Source organism: Peromyscus leucopus, chromosome 8b, assembly GCF_004664715.2.
Source record: "Peromyscus leucopus breed LL Stock chromosome 8b, UCI_PerLeu_2.1, whole genome shotgun sequence".
NCBI lineage: Eukaryota > Metazoa > Chordata > Mammalia > Rodentia > Cricetidae > Peromyscus > Peromyscus leucopus.
The window spans coordinates 103,358,868-103,377,746 of NC_051086.1; the positions used below are offsets into that span (position 1 = coordinate 103,358,868).

Sequence of the window (18,879 nt, forward strand, 5' to 3'; positions counted from 1 at the left end):
TGGTGAGCAGTTTGGATGATTACCCAGACTCCTTCTCACCTTCATTTTCTACCACTCATTTAGTTTATGGGAAGCCATCCTTGGGGCCTGCGGTTTTTTCCAAGGCAGGCCTTGTACATCTTCTTCATAGGATTTGAGGGAAACATACCAAGAAGAGGAGAAATTAGTGCCCAGGAAGACAGGCAGGTTGATGACTCCTGAGAAAGGATGAGTCTGTGAAGGATCGGCACCTTTGACATACAAAATCTGATCCCACGGTCTAGTCCTGTCTGTCCTGTGCAAATCTCTGTTTCAAAGTGGACATTCAGCCTAAGGGCTGGTACCCCGGCAACATCATCTGCTGCTGAAGCAGATGAGGCAGGAAGACCACCACAAAGATGTAACTAGACAGACATTCTAATTTAAGGCAAGCTAGTCTGGCGTCCCTGCCGGGGGATGGTGCACAGTCAAAGCATGCAGTTTTGTTTGTTTGCTTGTTTTTCGAAAGAGGGTTTTATGGTAATGTTTTGTTTGGGCTCTAACAAATAAAGCTTGCCTGGAGATCAGAGTGCAGAGCTGGCCACTAGAGGACAGACAGTGGTGGCACACACCTTTAATCCCAGCACTTGGAAGAAGGAAACAGGAAGTGATATGGCTGGGCGGAGAGAGGAAGTGATAAGCCGGGGTGGAGACAGGAGCTCCGCCCTTTCAGTCTGAGAATTCCTAGAGGTAAGAAGTCTTTCTAGTGGCTGGCTGCTCTGCTTCTCTGATCTTTCAGCTTTCACCCCAATAACTGACTCCCAGTTTTTATTATTAAGACCAATTAAAATTTGCGCTATAGGGTTTCTCTGTGTAACCACCCTGGCTATCCTAGAACTCACCCTGTAGACCAGGCTGGCCTCAAACTCATAAAGATTCGCCTGGCTCTGCCTCTCAAGTGCTGGGATTGAAGGCGTGCGCCGCCGCCGCCGCCGCCGCCCAGCTAAGAACATAGATTCTATGTTTGTTCTTCTTTATTTTTTTTTAAATTTTACTTGTGTATCTGTGCACTTGTATGAGTATTTGCAGCCCGAAGGACAACTTCAGGTGTCTGCCTCTGCGATGCTGCCCACCTCCTTTGAAAGAGGGTCTCTCACTGGCCTGGAGTTCACCAGTTAGGCTGGAATGACTGCTTAGTAAGCCCCCACAGTCCTCCTGTCTCCACCTCCCCATCACTGGGATTCCAACTCCCTGACGCCACGCCCAGCTTCCTCATGCATTCTGGGGTCTGAACTCAGATCCTCAGGCTTGCACAGCGCCTTACCAGCCGAGTCGTCTCTCGTGTCCTAGGACAGGATGCATAGTGAGAAAGAAAAACGTACACTCTGGCGGACCGCCCTCTGATGGTCTCTCAGACTCCATAACCAGTGCTTTACGGATCAAGGAAAGAACAGTACCCCATCACAGACACCCTCCAGCTTTTGTCCCTATGTTTTGGGCACCACTGAAGGCATGCAGCTGTCTCGGTATCAAGTGAGCTGCCTCGTGGGCTGTCAAGGAGTGTTGATTACAATATGACGCCGCTGACAACCATAATTCTCACCTTAAGCTCCTCTGGCACCTCTCTTTTTTGCTAAGATTCCACAGTACTTGACTAATGTACCTTCGGATAGCACTGCCTTGAGGCCCCATTACAAGCCTTTAGAGAAAGTGCAGGGAGGAAGGCTAGAGATCCCGTGCCCACCCGCGGTGCGCCAGCAGCCTGTGCAGGCAGCCCGGTGGGCCTGGTTCCCTCTCGCCTGTCCCTGCATTAGCCGCTGCCCCCCCAGCTGAGCTTAATGGCATCTCCTCAGTCGATAGCTTAGAGAGGCGGGGCCGGGTCTGTTTATTTCCAATGGGTCTCTCAGACCTACGCTTTCCTTTTTCATGTGCTGAGTCCTGAGACCCCAAGAAACATCTCCATGCGGTGGGTGGGGTGAGGCGGATTCACTCATTTTATGAGAGAAAAGCCATAGCTGCAGTTCACAGGTGCAGAGGAGTCCAGGATGGTGGGGATGGTGATCAGGATCCGTCCTCCTCCACGCTGGCCATGACAGGCACCCCATCTACACAAAAAGCCAAAGCACCTACTGCCCTACCAGCTCCAGGTGTGGTTACCTTGATTCCCACTAGGATTGGGAGCATGAGGCACACCCAGAGGGCACACCACAGGCAGGAGCCTAACCCCCAGGGCACTGCGACCCCGAATGCAGTTGTCTTCAGACAGAACCTCAATCTTTGCCCAGCCACAGAGTGCTCCTGAACATGAGTTGCTAGGTTCTAACCTGGAGACACCCCCCCCCAGGCCACCACAGCTAGGAAGGGTCATCTGGCATGCCACCTCACTATAATGCTGGACAATGTCCTGTCACCTGTGAGGTCACCTGGAGCTCCCTGAAAACAGCTCATCTTGTAGCCAGGAGACAATTCTGAAGCTGTTCCCTCATCCCTGACCCTCATGTACCCTGGCACAGGCTTGCTCCTCTTCCACCTCCCCACAAGCTGATGCCTCCTACACAGAGGTCTGTACCAGGCAGGCCCTGAGCCTCAGTGGAACTCCTGGAGCTGCAGGAATTACCCTGGGTGATGTGGCCCGGAAGCCTGTGTCTCTTACAGGCTGCAGCCAAGCAGTCAGGGTCAGAAGCCAGCTCTGGCCCCAACACGGCTGTGTGGGCCATCTCCCACAGGCTCTGGGGTCTCATAAAAAGTAGTTCATGCCCACCTTTGCTTATCCCAGGGGCTGTGTTCTTTATCATTGTCTATCTAGCAGCCCCAGGTGATGGGTGCTTTTATTTTTCTTTTTCCATTTTCATGTGTGTGTGGTACTCATGAGTATGGGTGCATGCTTGCATGTGGAGGGGCACATGTGTGGGTGTGGGTAGAAGTCATGTGTGGGCTAAGGTTGATGTGAGGAGTCGTATGTGTTCTAGATCATTCTTCCATCTAATTCGCTGAGCCAGGGTCTCTCAATCAAACCCAGAGCTCATCAATATAGCTGGTCTCCGTGTAGTCAGCTTGTTCTACGGATCAGCTACCTCTGCCTTCCCAGACTGGAATTGCCATACCCACCAGAATGTCACACGGGTTCTGAGGATCTGAACCCGCGTCCTCACACTTGCACAGCCAACACTTTCCCCACCGAGCGCCATTTCCCCAAGCCAGCGGTGATTCTCTGAGCTGCCTTATCTCCCATCTCAAGGGAAGGGCTGTTAGTTAACAGAACGAAGGCCCAGACCAAGCCTTCAGGAAGCTGGGCAGCGATGGTGTGTGAGTTGGGACACTAATGGAGGCCATTAGGAGCCTGCACATCCACTGGCGTGAAAGCTCCTTCCTCGGTTTCCTCTCTCACCTTAGATCTCAAGGTGACGTGATGCGGGGAATGCACGGTGTGTGGCATCCTCCTGGGAACCATTCAGAGGTCACCCTGAGCAGCTGGAGGTGTGTGGTTCTGTAACGGAGGACTTGCCTGGAGTGTGTAAGGCCCTGGCTCCATCCCCAGCACCACAAAAAATAATACATTTTAAGTCACCCTGAGGTTTCTCTGATGGACACAAAGCGAGCAAGCCCTTCTCATGTAGCTGCAAGTATCAACAATAAAGTGGAACGGGAGGCAGGAGCCACCGGCAAGCACTTCAGTTCAGACCCTGGGGTATTACCTGGCACCCAATTCTTAAGGAGAAATTTCCAGAAAAATATATAGACTTCTTTAATGCAGTGAACAAGCCGCTTGTCTAAACTCAGTAAGAATTTTGAATTACTAAAGCTTAGTGAGAAATTGTTTATTTTTATTATTTTTAATTGTCCATATGTGTGGGGCATATGCGTGTGGATGTGGATGTCTGTGAAGCCCAGAGGTGCCTGATGTCCCTGGAGCTGGAGTTACAGGCAGTGGTGGGCCATCTATGTGGGTGCTGGGAATTGAACTCGGGTCATCTGGAAAAGCCATCCTCACTCTTAAATGCTGAGCCATCTCTCTAGCCCCAAGAAATCATTTCTAAGTGTCAATCTTGTTTCAAACAGAATCCATCTTTTTTAAAATTATTTTATTATTTTATGTATATGGATGTTTGTCCAGCACATGTTTGTGCACTACATGTATCCAGTGCCCTCAGAGGCCAGAAGAGGGCATTGGATCCCCTGGGATTGGAGATGCAAACAGTATGAGCCAACATGTAAGTGTTGGGCATTGAACTCTGGTCCTCTAAAAGATTATCCAGTGGTCTTCACCACTGCACCATCACTCCAGCCCCCTGAACCCATCGTTTTTTAACACGTGTAAAACTCATGTCTTTGGACTTCGGTACATTTTATAGAGAGCCTCATGGTGGAGACAAGCTGGCTTGTCTGTCCTCATCCTCCTCGCCACACAAGGCCAAGCACATGAACCACTGCTTTCCTGGCTCTAAGAGGTGACAATGGGGACAACTGCCATTCCTGCTATCTTCATCTTTCAGTCTCAGTCGGTTACAAAGACAGGGGGACATCAGTGAGCAGAGACATCACCCTTGGTGTCTGAACTGCTCAGAGACAGAAATCTCAATGGATCTTAGAGGTCTGCGTACAACTGTCTCGGCTGCCCAGCAGCGAAAAGCCTAACATGAGGGTACATGTTAGGTTTTGTTTGTTTAGGTGAGGGAAAATTTCAAAGCAAGCCCAGGTGCCTTGGAGAAGAAAAGGCACCCAGTGTCTACCTCTGGTATAGGAGGTCACTTTATAATCGGAACTCACTACCCCCCACCGCACCAAGGAAAACTACAGAGTAGCTGACTGGAAGTAGCGTCTGTGTGGTCGCAGGCAGTCTCTTTACCTGTAAACGGGGCTGGTTTCTAAAGGCGCTATGTGGTGGTTTCAATGAGATGTTCCCAATAGTCTTGGGCATCTGATTACTCAGTCCCTAGTTGGTGACATGTGTGTCTGAGAGTCTAATGATGCCTCTCTGCTTCCTGCTTGCACACAAGCCCTCCACTTCTTGTACCTGCCTCTATGCCTTGGCTCTATCATCATGGACCCTTAACCTTCTGGAACCATTAACTCTAAGTAAACTCATCTTTCTATAAGTTGCCTTTGTCATAGTCTTTTATCACAGCAATAGAAGAGTAACTAATAGAGACTGCAGCAGAGAGTCCTCATGACCGGCCCCCTCTGCGGGCTTCCAGGCACACCCTGGCAGTCTGCAAAGTGGCAGATCTCCTACCCCAGCAGCAGACCAGCAGCCAATGGAGACCAAATGCAGAGGACACACAGGAAGGACAGTGGCCCTCCGCCATGCTTCTGGCCCTGCGACCCTGGTGAAGTCTCTGCTGCACAATGAGCAAAGCTGTAAGTGGGTAAACACGCCTAGAAACACGCTCAGTCTCCTTCTGGTAGGAGTGTGCTCTGGTCTTAACTAATAGGATCTTGAAAAAACTGTGATTAAAACTCCTTTGCTCTCAGGCCTAGCAGGAAACTGAAGACCTCCCAGTGGGTTGGTGTAGTAAGGGGTAGCAGGAGTCTCACAGCCGAGGGAGGTGGGAGCTGGCTGTGTACCACACAAAAGTGGAGACTGGATACAAGGGAAGGTGCTGTTTTGTTGTTGTTGTTGGTTTTTCCATTTTTACTCCTAAAGAGGTTTCCATAATCCACAGCTCCTTTCCTCAGAAGTGTGTGTCGGGGAGGTGGGGGCAAACGACCCACCCTCTCTCTCTCTCTCTGCTTCTGTGCCATAGCCTCCTTGCCAAGCAATCAAGAGAGATGGCAGATGGAGGCAGGAGGGTATGGAGAGCTCGCCCCTCAGACCTGGAACCAGCAGCAGCCAGATGACATGCAGCCAGGGAAGCCAGGAGGCACAAGAGCCTTGGCCTGCAGAAACCATGCCACTCCCATGGAGCTCAGCTTCGCTTTTGAAAACACAGATATGAATACCTCATGTCTACAGACTCTGTGGACCCAAATCCCACAGGAAGGCACACTTTCAGACCCTGGCATCACTAACACCAGCTGTCAACTTGACGCCAACCTAGAGCCACTTGGAAAGAGGGAAACTCAGCTGAGGAGCTGCCCAGCTCAGCGTGACCTACAGACAAGTCTGTGGGACTTTGTCTTAATTGCTAATTGATACAGAAGTACCCAGCTCAATGTCAGCAAAGCCATCCCCGAGCATGTAGTTCTGGGCTATATAAGAAAGGTAGCTGAGCAAGCCAGAAGAAGGAGCATTCCTCCATGGTCTCTTCTTGAGTTCCTGAATGACTTCTCTCACTGATGGACTATAACCTGTAAGATGTAACAAACCCCTTCTTCAAATCTCATGTGGTCAGAGTTTTACCACAGCAATGGAGAGGCAGGCTAGAAGAGACCCCAAAAGCAAAAACGAAACTCATGGTCCTTTCCCAAGCCATGTGGCCTCCTGTTGCTGGCTGTCCCTCACAAAAGACCCTTCAGTTATGGGCCCTGGGTTGGAGACAGCCCATTCAGATTCTTCTCCCTCTAGACTCCAACCTCTGTGCAAATGCAGTATGTGTGTGTGTGTGTGTGTGTGTGTGTGTGTGTGTGCTTGAGCTGCTCCAGGCTGCCAGAGGAAACATTCTCACATGCAGTAGCAGATCTTAATACTCTTCATTATCTCAAGTCACCTTCTGAGGCATGTTTTGGTGTCAAGTGAGTGTTGGGGAAGCTGTGATAACAGAGTAATTTACTAAGAGCATTACACAGAGGAGCGTGATTATCAGGTGCATCAGAATGGGTCCCTGGGCATTCCTGTCAGAATACTGGTACTCTGACTGTGGTTCCTGGCATGGAGCAGGCCCTACTATTCACCTAGAAATCCCTTCCATCCCACCACTGACAGCTACCCTTTCACGGGTAACGCAGCTGGAAATCCCAAAAGCCTCCGATGGAAAGCACAAGGGGTTGAGAAAAGGAGACTCAAACAGAACATAGAAATTAAAAAGAGAGACCCTGCTGCCTCAGACGGCAGCTGACTTCAGAGAGGCAGCAGAAAACAAGATGTTTAGGCCGCCTGAATGTTTCATGAACCTGTGAAAATATCGGGCTGCTTCAGAAGAGAATAAGGGGTGGCAGGCAGCTAATCAAAAAGATGTTGGTACAAATGGGAGGTGTCTGTGAAGCTGGGGCCCACGCAGGCAGGAAGACCTGCAGCAGGCGAGGACTCGGAGAGAGGCGGGCTCCCCAGCAGAAACAGCTCCATGAAAGGGGGAAACTTTGGAGATGGTTTCCCCCCTTCACTTGTTTAAAAATAAAAAATTCCTCACCGTGCGTCAGCTGCGTGCCAGGCTCCATTTGTCTTTATAACAGAGTACCAGGCAGGAGTGAAGGAGATAAATAAACACAGAGAGACAACCGACCAAATCTCACAGGCTCACGGATGGACTGGGGGAGGTGAGCCTCGAGCCGCAGTCACTGAGAAATAACATTTCAATCTTGCTCCATGCCCACCGACAGGTTCACCTCCCCTCACTGCCCTGGTGATCCCCCCACTCTCTCCTCGGCACTTCTGGGTATGACAGATGCTCTGTTGGACCGAGTCTTCCTGTTTAACCCCACAGTCTATCCAGGTCCAAAAGATGCTGTTCTGCACTGTGGGGGAGGGGAGGGCAAACCAACCAGACCCTCACCCTGAAGAGCAGGGCCTCCAGCTTCTCCACAGCAAGGGAGCAGGACGCCAGCTCAGCCCCAGACATCAGCTGGCCCTTCCATCTCTTTTGAGCGGCTGCCACAAGCCAGGCACACCGGGGAAGGGTTCCAGGAGACCTCCTTGCTGTAATTACCTCTGCCATGGCCTGGATTGCCCTGACCCTGGTGGCACAGGGACTCCTCCTCTACCTTCCAAGCAGGGTGAGGACCAGCATGCCCCTGGTCTCAGAAGCCCCAGGACACAGGCAGAGGTGGCAGGAGAGTGTGGAACAGAGGCAGCTAGGCCCTGGCCCTGTCCTTGGTGCTGCCGCCCTCTGCGTGGCTGCCTGTGAGTCCGCCTTCGCTCCTGAGCCTGGTCTCTGTGGAAGGGCAGTAAATTCACCCAGCTCGGCTGCGGCTCTGCCTGAGGTCGTGGAGCCTTTGCAGGGAAGGCGAAGAAGCAGCATTGCTAGAGGCCCGATCTATAGGGACTTTCCTAGACTTTGGGCTCTTCCTATGTCTTAGGCGACCTGGTTGGGGGTGGGGTGGTACACGCAGGTGTCTCTTGGGCCCCAGGCCTCAGGGAGGACAGCACAGACTAATTGTCTCGGTTCTCTTTCATTGACCGGGATGGGTGGCCGAGCAGAGCGGTGGGAAACGACGATCTGTACCAGAAATCCTCAGTGGTTCAGTGCAAACATCCTGCGCGACCTGGCCGACCCTCCCTTCACACTCAGCTGCCTCCCTGGGAGCGTCTGATGGGGCCTGACGCGCCCCCTGCAGCTCTGCCTCAGCTCTCTAGCCTCTTGTGGGTTCCCCATCTCCCCCACTCCCGTCATCCGCGCGGGGACAGCCCAGCATTCCCAGAAGCTACAAGCCCAGCCGGGAAAGGAGGGGTTAAGCGCTGCTTCCCCGAGTGTGCAGTGCGCTCAGCTCCCACGCAGGGAGGCCTCTAGTCCCCCGGGAGGGCGGAGGCGGCAGCTCCGTCCTCCCTCCCGGCCCAGGGGAGCTCTCCGCCCCCGGGAGACGGAGGGGCTGGCTTTGAGAAGGTGCCCCCTGCCCCATGAGCCCACCCTGCAACGGCCCTGGCCGCCTAGCAGCCGCCAGCACCCCGCTTCCACCAGCAGGCGCCTTCTCTACAACTTTCTCCTTTCCAACAGTCGCTCACCTGGAGGGTCTGGTTTTAATTAGTGTAATATCCCCGTTACCAGCGGAGCCTGATTAAGACATCCGCCCTGATCCGCGATGCGCACTTAATGAGCACGTTCTGCCGTAATGTTTGTACTCCCCCCCCCCCCATTGTATTTTGCAGACCAGTAAAACCAAAGCTGGTTTCTGCTGGAAGATCTCATTACCTGAGACCCTACTCCATTAGCCCCGTACCTACTTGGGCGCTCTGGGCCCCAGGCTCCCCGGTGCGCGCCCGAGGCGTCCCTAGCCTAGCCTGCGTTTGTGACCGAAAATTAACAACCCTGCGCGCACCAAAAGGCACTTCACCTCCAGCCGGAGGAAGAAGGGACTTGCCCAGAAGAAGGAAGGATCCCTCAGTCCCTGTCCTCAGCTTCTACTGTGGGTGTCTCGCGCATCAAGAGACTACCGGCGCCACGGGCGTCCTTTTTAAAAGTGACTATTAAATAATTAGAGTGCTTCTGAGAAGCAGAATCCGAAAGGGGGAGCAGGGAGGTGGCTCTGCCATCCAGGACTCTTCTCACCTCGATGCCCCCCCCCCATACACACACCAGCCGACGTCAGTGGACTTCAGGAACAGCCAACCCACAACCTCATGTGAGACCCAGGATCCTTGGGTCAGCTCCAGCTGTCTACTGGGGTCTCAATGTCCCTCTGGTCGCCGCACCTTGCTCTGGGTACAGACTGGGTGCGGGACCTAATAGGCCAGGACACTGAGTGGGATGGGTGCCAATGGATAAGAGAGCGAAGCTTCCTCACAGAGCCCCCAAATGACCGCCCGGCCTGAAGCCAACCCCTGACGCCGCTCTCCCGAGGAGAGCCCCAGGCGAACCCCTCCGCCTTCTGGGGCCACTCGTCAGAAAGTTTGGGCTAGGGGTGGGCAGGCCACCTTAGCAAGGGTTCCCCAGCCAGGCTGTCCTAGCCCTGTAGCTGTGCTGAAGCGAGCAGCAGCCTCAGATCCATGCTCACGCCGCTGGGAAGACTCGGCCCCGCGCGCCCCCAGCTCGCGGGCTGGAGGGCCCTGCGCGCCACCCGCGCCCGCCGCTCTGTTCCACGCACGCCGGGGCGCTGCGGGCCCTGGTCCTCCCGAGGGAGCCGAGGGAGCCCTTAGCCCTCCCACAACTCCTTAGGGTCATCAGTCCCTCGGTCGGCTCTCCTCCCGCTGGACCCCAGCGGCCCTCCCTGGCCTGGGAGTGGCGAGAGTCTCACACCGCAGCGCAGCAGGGTCGCCAGCCCCGCTTCCAGCCGCGCGGGTTGGGGCCGTCTCCCAGATGCGCCCCGCGGGCCGGGATCTCCGCGCGCCACGGCTTCCCCTAGTCTGGGAGTTCCCAGAGCCGGGCATTGTGCCGCCGCCGCCGCCGCCGCCACGGCCACGCAGTGCGCGGGACTCCCCGGTGTCTCCATGGAGCCTGACCCCGGGCCTTCCCATTCACAAAATCTCCCCTCTGGTTTCCCTACTGAGCCGGGAGCCGTGACCCCAGCCCCCGCAGAACTCGGGAACCTCCGACCCCGCACGCGGGCCCCTGACCCCCAAGGGCGCCACCCCTTCCCCGCGCGACCTCGGGTCTGTCCCCGGTCACGATCCACAGCCCCGCGTCCTCGCCGGCCCCGCCTCCCACTGCGGGGTCCCGTGCGCCCCTCCCCGGGCCGTGCCCACAGCCCCAGCCGGCTCCTCGCGATGGTCGTGACAGAGGTGGAAGCCCAGGGTCTGTCTACTCACGGGTTCAGCGCTCCCCGCGGCAGGTGACGGGGCCCCGGCGGCCATGCCCCAGCTGCATCCCCGCTGCCCCGGCGAGCCGGCGGCAAGGGACGCGAGAGGCCGGGCTGGAACGGTGGTGGCGGCGGCGGCGTCTCCGGCGACCACAAGAGCTGCTGGGGCTGGTGCCCGGTTGCTGTCCGAGGAGGTTTCCGCTGGCTCTGGAGGAACGGCTCCGTGTCCCCGCTCCGCTTGCCTCGCCGACTCTCTCTCTCTCTCTCTCTCTCTCTCTCTCTCTCTCTCTCTCTCTCTCTCTCTCTCAAGCCCCCCCCCTCGTTCCTCTGGCTGGCTCGGCTGGAGCGAGAAGGCTGCAGGAGCACGCGGCGGCGGCGGTGGCGATGGTGGCGGCGGCACAGGCAGAGCGCGCAGCTCGGGGAGGGAGGGAGGGGGCTCCAGCGGTCGCACGGCTAGGGAGGGCGGCGGGGCAGGGAGGCCCGAGAGCTAAGGGAATGTGGCCACAGGAGCCCTGGAGTCCCAGCTCCAGTCTCGCAGAACAGGGATGCGTAGGGTGGTACGACTTGCAGGGTACCCTAGAGCCCAGTGGCAGCTGGGTTCCTCCGAGCGCCGCCCCCCCCCCCAGGGTCCCACCTCCCCTCCCTCCTTCCCTTCCTCTGGGCAAGCTCAGCGTGAGTCAGCCTCAGCGACACTTAGCAAGACCTCTGCACTCCCATCCCGCTGGGACCCGATTCTCTCGCTGTACCCAGGGGTCCCTAGAAAGACTTGGTCGCTGAGCGGCAGGAATGAATGTCCCCTCCCCCACACCTCTCCAGCCAGTCTGCTGTGCCCGCGCCTCCTAACTGGCCGCTAGGGAAGACCCTTAACAGGCCTGGAGTTCCATGCCTTGCCTTCCTGAGAATCACCGCAAAGGGAGCTAGGAGGCCCATCCCAGAAGAGGACATGGGGAGGGTACACTTGTCCCCGCCGACGATCCATGGCCTTAAATATATTCATAGCCTGAAATCAAAAGAGTCCGAATTATAGCTCCCAGCCTCCCCCAACCCAAAGAACGGGAGCCTAGCATGGGGTCTGAGGTCTGGCATCTCTAGTCTTGGGAAGGGAGAGGGGCTGCGGAGTGCAGTGCCTCTGATGAGGCCCAGGTGTAACAGTGGGGGTCCCTAGCATTCAACTCCAGAGGTCAGCAAAAGGCCTAGATGATTCCCAAAGGTTTGGTTAGACCTGGCTACTGTTCTAATATAAAAGACCAAAATAAAAAGACAAGCACCATGCATGCAATGCCTGGACTGGGGACCTGCACTCTCAAAGGACATTTCCAATCTAAAAACAAATAGATCAAAAACACTGTTCCAGGTTGCTGGATGCTGTTTCTAGCACAACCAGCTTCCTTCTGGCCCTAACTACAGCTTTCAGTCTGAGGCACACATCATGGAAGCTGGGATTTGGGGGGTAGGGGGACTGGAAGAGAGTAGAGAAGGGGGTGAGCACAGCTCTGGGGTACTCTCTGGCTCTGGGCTGCCTTCCCTGCAGAGTGAGGACTGTCCTAGTGCAGCAGCTGCTACCTGCTCAGGGGCTTTTAATTTCTGGCCCTTCAGCCTGTCTGGGTCACTGATCCGTCTTGCCCAGTAGGAATCACTAGCTTCAGGAGAAAATGAGCAGCCTGGCCCTGCAACTGAACATTGGATAAATGGCTTGTCTCTGGGACAGTCATAGGGGTCACTGAATGTGCCCCAGCCCCAAATTTGAGATGGCACAGCCCTGCCCCACAGACCAACTGTTGGTCTCTGTGTGATCAGGTGACCCAAGCTTTCACAGCCTGTGACTGCTGGCTAGGCCCAATCCATACCACCACTCACCTGTCTCTCCTCCCTGGGCCATCAGTGTCTGCCTGTCCCTTCTGGTTCTTCTGCCCTGAGAGCCTGTTCCCCTGGGCCCAGTCCCCACTGCCTTTCTTATCCTGCTCTTAATGGCCCCCAGAGATCAAAACCTGGCTCCCCATACTGCACCACATGCCAGGAATATTTCCTAGCACACGTGGAGGGGTCCAGGACCGAAACTCTAGTCTCGCACTCACCTCTGGAGGCCATTCCCAGAAAGGTCTGCAGATGGCACCAGGCAGGTGCCAGCCAACAGAGCAGTCAGCCACTCAGAAAGCAGGGTACTGAACTGCAGCCGGCTTCTGCAGCCAGGGGCAGACACATGGCCTGTCCAGTAGGTTAACCCTCAGGAAAGGCCCCAGTGCATGTGCCCTGCAGACCCCAGCACATGTGCCCTTCAGGCCCAGCTGCCATCAAAGGATCTGCCCAGAAAAGGGTAGCAGGGTCTGTGTGTGCACAGGGACTGTGTGTGCACAGGGTCTGTGTGTGCATAGAGACTGTGTGTGCACAGGGTCTGTGTGTGCACAGGGACTGTGTGTGCACAGGGTCTGTGTGTGCACAGGGACTGTGTGTGCACAGGGTCTGTGTGCACAGGGTCTGTGTGTGCACAGGGACTGTGTGTGCACAGGGTCTGTGTGTGCACAGGGACTGTGTGTGCACAGGGTCTGTATGTGCACAGGGTCTTTGTGTGCACAGGGACTGTGTGTGCACAGGGACTGTGTGTGTACAGGGACTGTGTGTGCACAGGGACTGTGTGTGCACAGGGTCTGTGTGTGCACAGGGTCTTTGTGTGCACAGGGACTGTGTGTGTACAGGGACTGTGTGTGCACAGGGTCTGTGTGTGCACAGGGTCTGTGTGTGCACAGGACTGTGTGTGCACAGGGACTGTGTGTGTACAGGGTCTGTGTGTGCACAGGGACTGTGTGTGCACAGGGTCTGTGTGTGTACAGGGACTGTGTGTGCACAGGGTCTGTGTGTGCACAGGGACTAGTGTGCACAGGGTCTGTGTGTGCACAGGGACTTGTGTGCACAGGGACTGTGTGTGCACAGGAACTATGTGTGCACAGGGTTTGTGTGTGTACAGGGACTAACGAGGATGTCTTCCCACTAGGGATCATCTACAAGAATTCTATTTTTAAATTAATTGTGTGTGCATACACGTGTGAGAGCACCAGGTAAGTGTAGTGCCCTAAGAGGCCAGAAGAGAGAGTCAGATCCCCTGTGGCTGGAATTATAGTTAGTTAAGAGGCTCCTGACTGGATGCTGGGAACTAAACTCTGATCCTCCAAAGAAGCAGAAAGTACTCTTAACCACTGAACTATTCCCTTTGGCTTCATGGAAACTTTTTTTTTTTTTTTTTTTTTTTTTTTTTTTTTAAGAATATGAGGTTGTAGGGAAGATCTAAGAAGAAGAAAAAAAATCCTTACAATGGTAACTAGGAAAGAAGCAAAGATGGTTCCACTCCAGCTGTCAGAACACAGCTCACCCTCAGAAAAACTCACCATGTGCAGAAAGAGACTCTTTAAAAGTATTGTGATCATGAATCTGACAGGATCTAGAAGGAACTAGGGACCAAATGTCTGGATGTGTATAGGCGTCTCCAGAGCAGTGGTTCTCAACCCCCCTGATGCTACGACCCTTTAACACAGTTCCTCATGTGGTGACGCCCCCCCCCACCATAAGATTGTTTTTGTTGCTACTTCATAACTGTAAATTTTCTACTGTTATAAATTATAATGTAAATATCTGATATGGGACCCTTGGGGTCGCGACCCACAGGTTGAGGACTGTTGCTCTAGAGGGAGTTGATTTACGAAAATCCACCCTCAATATGGTTGACACGGGCTGGAGTCCTCGACTCAATTAAAGAAGAGGAACAAAACTGAACACCAGCATCCATCTCCCTCTGTCTCCTGGCTGAGGATGTGGTGTGACCAGCCACCTCACATGCCTGCTGCCATGCCCTCCTCACCATGATGGACTGCACCCCAAGCTGTGAGTCACAGTAAACGTCTTTGAGTTGCTTTCTTCATGGATTTTGTCATCACGGCAACAAGAAAAATGGTTAATGCTGCTCCGGACCCCTCCCTACGAGGACCCTGAGTGCAACAGAGAAGACAACCATATGCTGTAGACAGCTGGAGAGAAACAGGACTGGAGGCAGGCTAGGGAGCTAGGCTGAATCCTGCCCTCTATGGCAAAGGCCAGCACCAGAGTCCCAAGTGCCTGGGAAGCCAAGTGCCCCCCTCAGCCCCACAGGTCAGATATCCTGACCCTCTGGATCAGAAGCCAGGGTCTGCCCTCGGGACTCCGATCAGCCATGGGGAAGATCCAAGAGAATCCAAGACCCACTGGCCTTTAGGATTCCCATCCAGAAGCACCAGGCACAAGCCTCACTAACCCTGAAGGGTCAACTCTGTAGGCCCCTCCCCTAAGGCTGAGAGGGCCTAGAGCCCAGGCTCAGCAGCGTTCTAAGGACAGCCTCTGAGAAAGAAAACCACCAAACAACCTCCTCTGGAGGGAGGGATGAATGGGGGGCGGGGTGGAGGAGACAGACATTGGGCAGGGAGGAGAAAATATCAGAAATAGGCATATTTAATATCCTCAAAGAGATCAGAGGAGATATTGCAACCAGAACCAGGAGCAGGGTGCTATTTCAAGAACATTTAGAGAACAAAAAAGGCCGGGAATTAAAAGCATGCGAGCCGAAACAAAAAAACTCAGCAGACTGGTTGGAAGATAAAAGTAAGTGAATGTTCCAGAAGGCAAAGCAAAAAGACAAAGAGGAGGGAAATAAGAAAGGAGGAAAAATTAGATGGTGTGCTCATGAGAGCTGGCATCCACACAAAGGACCGAGAGAAAGAGGGAGCATCACAAATTATTTAATTCAAGAAATTTTCCACACAATGGATAGGAATTGACCCATGTCAAAGTACATTCTCACGAATGCAAAACACTGAAGATGAGAAGAAAAATAAATCTCAAGTCTCAGGTTCCATGAAAAACAGCAAGAATGGGCATGACTCCAGGAGCCTCAACAGGGCAAGCTAACAGACACTAGATACCGGAGCTGTGCCTTCGGATACTGAGGGGTAGTGATTTCTGGCCCAGCATCCCTTGCTTAACCTGAACAATCAAACAGGAAGTCAGAACAAAGATACTCACATAAGCAATGTTGCAAAAAATCTCATCTCTTAAGCACTGTTTTCCAACGACTACAGGATGTGTTCCAACCAAACAAGGGAAGAAAGCGTGGAAGAGGATCCCACCAGAGAGATGAAGTAGAGGTCCAGTAAGAGCAGGAGTGGAGAACCCACAGGCTGGAAAAGGGCTAGCAGGAGGCAGCTATGCCTCACAGGAGGTCGTTAATCCAGGTGAGAAGAGAGAAGCTGCACATCCAAGCCCCCACCTCACCTGCCACCCACTGCCCTCTAAGCACCAGGCACACCAGCCTGGGTTCTTCTCTGCCCATACTCATGCCAGTATCAGCTAAAGACCGTCATTTACACCCTCAGAAGTGTCCTGGCTTGATCTATTCTTGGAAACAAGAGACTGATCACAGTGGACAGAGAGACAGACAGGTCAGCTACACCCCTCACCATGCGGCCAGACATCCCAGCTGGGTCCTCCATCCCCAGCGTCTGCCTGTGTGTTCACTCTGTCCTTGTAAGGGGCTGTGATAGGTAATCCCATTGATTTGACTGGATCCGGAGTCATGTAACGTGAGCTGCTGTGCACTCCCGTGAGGAACACAGTTGATCAGACACGAGAAGGAAATGGCCTTTCACCTGCTCGCTCTCATTCTTGCTGATGAGTCCATCTATACTGACATGTCTGCATCCCTTAACTGATATGAGGAATCAGCTTCGTGGAGTCCCCGATGTAGAATAAAGGGCCAGGAATCTTCAGGCCTTCTGCAGCAGTCGGGGACTGCTGAGACCTCCAGCCTCATGGACTGAGCAACTACCAGATTCTCAGCCTTTCTAGTGTGAGACGGCCATCGTTGGACTACCCAGATGGCCTGTAAGGCCATCTAATAAATCTCCTTATAAAGAAATACACAATACATATTCATTCTGTCAGTTCTGTTCTTTAGAGAACACAGGTTCATACAGTGGCTCTCGTAAACTCTGGGGTATCTGAGGCCCAAGTCTTTCCCTGTCTTCTACCAGGCTTCTCCAGCAATGAGTAGCAGCTGAAAGGCTTGTGCAACTCCATTTTTATATGAGTCACCTTATGTGAATGGTAAGATGACTCAGTTATTAAGTGGAAGCACGAGAACCTGAGCTCCGATCCACAGGGTATGGTGGCATGCATCTGTAATCCTAATGTTTGGGTTGGGGACAGTGACAGACAAATCCCTGGAGCTCATTGGCTGGCCAATCTAACCAATTGTAAGCTCCAAGTTACATGAGAAACCCTATCTCAAAAATTAAAGTGAGAACAGTTGAGTTGACTTCTGGTGTACACACATACAACACACACACACACACACACACACACACACACACACACACAAACTCCATGTGTGCACCTGCATGCATACATGTATACACACACATCCCAAAACATATATATATATATATAGTCATCTTGTGTTCCCATTTATACCAACTGACATGCTCAACAATAAAATGTCCATGAAAAGTCGGGTGGTGGTGGTGCACGCCTTTAATCCCAGCACTCAGGAGACAGAGGCAGGCAGATCTCTGTGAGTTTGAGGCCAGCAGCCTGGTCTACAAAGCAAGATTCAGGACAGGACAGGCACCAAAACCACATGGAGAAACTCTGTCTTGAAAAACAAACAAACAAACAAACAAATATCCATGAAAATAAAACTAAAGGGATTCCTTTTTTCTCATCAACCTTCATTAAGCCCATAGGTGTCCTGCAGCCCGGACTGTGTTTACGCTACTGCATGGTGCCTGGTCGCTTTCGTTGGCTTCGGTTCATCCAACAGAGAAGTCCAAGGCTGCTGAAAATGGACCACCCCTCAGCACACCCAAAAGCGTTTGTGTCTCCCTACCCCATCTGTGTTCTCTGCCAGCTCTTGTGTCTCCAGGGTCTCCCCTCTGGGCTCTGTGAAGACTGTCGTTAATGAGGTGCAGGGGGAGGGAAGTGCTGTGACCTGAAGGAATGTGATTGCAAAAGCTTTACTGCAGCAGAGTGTGGGCGGGCACACCTGTAATCCCAATACTCAGAAAAGCTGAGGCAGGAGGATCAGGCTCAGGGTCACAAGTTTGAGGTCAGACTGAGTACAAGTCAGGCACATTAACCAGATCACCCAACCATGTTGTAGCCCCTGGTGGTGAGGCAGAAGATTGTCCATTAGCTGTCCTTTCTCTCCATTCTTACCACAGATGATGGCATCATTTACCGGGAGGCCCCAGTCTCTCTCCCCTCCTTCCTACCTTCCTGTTCCCTCCCAAGCTCTCCTTAGGAGCCCTTTCCTCCAACCCAAGGCCCCTCCTCTTCTCTTCCATCTCCCCAGCTCTGCAGCCTGGCCAGACAGCCTGAAGACACGACAGGCCCTGCTCTCCCTTCAAGACATTCCTGAACTCTACTGCTTGTCTCTCTGAGTTCTGCCCCTCTTCACAAGAGGCCCCACATCCACACCACCTCCCACACCCACAAAAGTATACTCCCGGCTGCCCTGCGGTTGGCCCGAGCCCTCCTCCTCCAGGGACACTGGACTCCTGAAGGCAGACGGCTTTGCTACCCACTCTCTCCAGAACCTTCCCTCCACGGCGCTCTCGCTCTTCTCCCTCAGGGCTGTGGTTCGGGCTCCTCCATCTGCTTCTCCTTGCACACCAGCTTCCCAATCGAGCAGAGCGCAGGGAAAGCCTGCCAGCTCAGCTGTCCCCTCCTCACTGATGTCACCCACTTCCCACTGTCACAGGAACAGAAGCCACTCGGGCTGGATGCATCCCCCCCCCCCTGCAGCTTCTGTGCGTTGCAGACAGACAGGCTGAGACGAGGGCATCCTGCAGCCTCCCCAGCAGCGACAAATGCAGACCCAGTCCTCGATGCTGCCAAGGGTTGCTCCACATGAAGGGAGTGAGTGGGTGCCACAAATGAACCTCCTGTCTGATGTCTTATTCAAGAGCCTCCAGCACTGGACCCAGTTGCTTTCAGATCTAACATCCAACTTCTCCAAAAGAGGGTGAACCACTGGCAAACTGTCCTGTCTCCCCTCAGATGGGTAAAAAATGTCAGAAATCACCTGGCAGCTCAGGGCTCCAGGCCATACCTGGTATGGTTCACTCTTTGCAGGGGAGCAGCCGTGGCCGTGGAGTGCACAGGAAGGAACGGAGGGTTTTTAAGGTTCCATTCAACTTTGAAAACCAGAGAACATGGCCAGCTCCAAGAGCCTCCTGGGACAGAGGACAGGGTCCCCGCAGGGGGTCTGCACACTCCTCTGAAGTCTCTGAGGGCCACTTGCCTCAAACGGGACACACACCGTATCTTTCGTCTCAGCCCATGATTATACAATAATAC

The 18,879-nt window shown here is 53.7% G+C and overlaps 1 protein-coding gene across 4 annotated transcripts in view; it reads right to left on the bottom strand.

Moving 5' to 3' along the window:
* Positions 1 to 11,099, bottom strand: part of Rbfox3 (RNA binding fox-1 homolog 3) — a 428,898-nt gene extending 417,799 nt beyond the window's left edge. For 2 of the 4 annotated variants that reach the window (XM_037201310.1, XM_037201311.1), the window contains exon 1: positions 10,514 to 11,096. The gene's annotated coding sequence lies outside the window, so the exon portion shown is untranslated. Of the gene's footprint in view, positions 1 to 10,513 lie in introns of all 4 variants that reach the window. The other 2 variants (XM_037201309.1, XM_028892576.2) reach the window with 1 other exon arrangement.
* Positions 11,100 to 18,879: the final 7,780 nt, after the last annotated feature.